General features: G+C 34.8%; 1 protein-coding gene across 3 annotated transcripts in view; it reads left to right on the forward strand.

Moving 5' to 3' along the window:
- The first annotated feature begins 1,117 nt into the window (after positions 1-1,117).
- The window catches only part of LOC115210307, a 131,305-nt gene continuing 130,296 nt past the window's right edge, over positions 1,118-2,126 (forward strand). For 2 of the 3 annotated variants that reach the window (XM_036501934.1, XM_029778830.2), the window contains exon 1: positions 1,118-1,639. The gene's annotated coding sequence lies outside the window, so the exon portion shown is untranslated. The remainder of the gene's footprint in view (positions 1,640-2,126) is intronic. The other variant, XM_029778831.2, reaches the window with a different exon arrangement.

Here is a 2,126-nt window from a genome sequence, read left to right on the forward strand (position 1 = left end):
CATAATTATCAACTGTTATTTTTAATTCTATTTGAGTTACTCTCCTTAGTGCGACACAAAAAGCAGGTAGGTGGGAACGTACGCTTGTATTAATATATAATGATAATTCTTTTCTAAAACCAGAAGTTTTGAGAGAAAGGAGCTTGTCGATGTCATCAGTCTCAATACTTGACTAATAGGAATGGATGAAAGAAAAAAAAAAAAAAAGCAAAGTAACTTCGGCGGTATTTGAACTCAAAAATGTACAATAGAGTAACTAACTTCGACAAGATATTGTCTCAGCGTTCTAACGATTCTGCTGTATTTCTCACACAAGCATAAAGTAAGAAATTTCGAGAGGAGGATATAAGTCGATAGGAATCGAACCCACTACTTAACGGGTACTTTATCTTATCGACCCTAAAAAGATGAAAGGCTAAGTTGACTTCTGTTAGATTTGAACTCGGAACGTAAAGAACAAACACTAACGATTCTGTAGTTCCAAGCACAAGGCCTCGAACTTCGAGGAAGGGATTTATTAAATCGATCGTAGAACTTGACTTATACTTTATTTTATTTATAAAAGACATTTAACAATAATGTCTTACTTTGGTACTAGAAAGGAGGAGAATCCACTATGGTATACTCATTCTTTTAAAATATATTTCCCGTTAATTGAGTGGCTAAAAGTAAAGTTGTTCTCTGGGATTTTTGGAAAGTAGTATCCATGAAACTAAAATACTGCAATAATGCATTCTGTCTGACACCCATTCTCTGTTTTGGTGTATGTATGTATATATTATTATATAAATACTTAGAACCAGTTTAAGTATCACACACACATAGATGTATATATAGATTATACTTTGAAGCTTATATAAGCATTTTCAATAGTTTTAAGTGTGAGGCGATAAAGGGCGGTAAAGAAATTACAACAAAATTTGGTTAACTAATTTTAATACTTATTACACGCACATGTATATTTATTTATGTATGGGAAAATATATGCGTGTTCCGTTTGCATATGAAAAATGGAAAAAAAATCGAATCGCTTAGAGTATAGTATACAAAGTTAAACTAGTAACAGAATATAATAAAACTTTATTGAATCAAACCACTAGGCTGTCTCCTCTCCCGTTATATATTAGTGTTTCTTTCTCTCTCTCTCGCCTCCACATGGTAGTTGTGTGACTACAGAAGCTCTCTCTCTCACACGCACACACGCTCCAGATGTTGTATTTATGTATTACTTCGTCGTAGCATATTCATGTGGTGTGTGAGTGTTTTGTGGTTGCAGTCGACTGATCTAAATTAAATAACATAAAACAAAGGACATTAACAATATCTACGACAACCACTGAAGAACAATTTACCAACAAAAACTGTAATCACAACGTGGAGTGGATTTTTACATCAGAGGACATCATTACGGTCAGTATGTGTCTCAGTCCTGAAAGCTAATGGACAAATTACATTTTACAGCTTGCAGCAGTTGATTCTTTTAACACACACACAAATAGACAGACTACTGCCATCAGCTTTGGTGCGACCAGCTGTCTTGTAGTCTTCTGACATTGAGGTTCACTCACTGACAATGGCTCCTTAAAACAAACACACCTCTCTCCTTTATTGCTCCACGGTGCCGACGACATTGCTATCGGTTTGTTTCCTTTTCTTTAATTAATATCGCCTTTTAATTAATCATATCCTTTACACATCATATTTATCAATTTTCCCTCCTCACACATGCTTTTCAACGATCTGATCCCATTTTGATTACCCTATTTATTCCTTTTCCCTCGGAGGGGGGTCTTCATCTAATTGTGGTTAAAAAGCTTTAGCAAGTGTTACAAAGGCGCACTGCCTCCTTCTCCACCACCACCAGCTGCGCCGCCACCATCACACTTACTAAACACTATTCATTATTATTATTATTATATTACTACTGTGCTTCTCTCTCTCTCCAAGACACTTACCATCACTTTCACCAACTACAATCTACTACAACAGCCAAAATGACTTGTGTCAGCTTCAGTCTACAATCATAACAAACATTTTGATTTTTCAAACTTAAATTTGTTCAGCACTTTTATTTCTCTGTTAACTCTATTACAATTATCTGGGTTTTATAGTTAATTAATTGTTTT

The sequence above is a fragment of the Octopus sinensis genome, linkage group LG4 (assembly GCF_006345805.1).
Source record: "Octopus sinensis linkage group LG4, ASM634580v1, whole genome shotgun sequence".
Classification (NCBI taxonomy): Eukaryota; Metazoa; Mollusca; class Cephalopoda; order Octopoda; family Octopodidae; genus Octopus; species Octopus sinensis.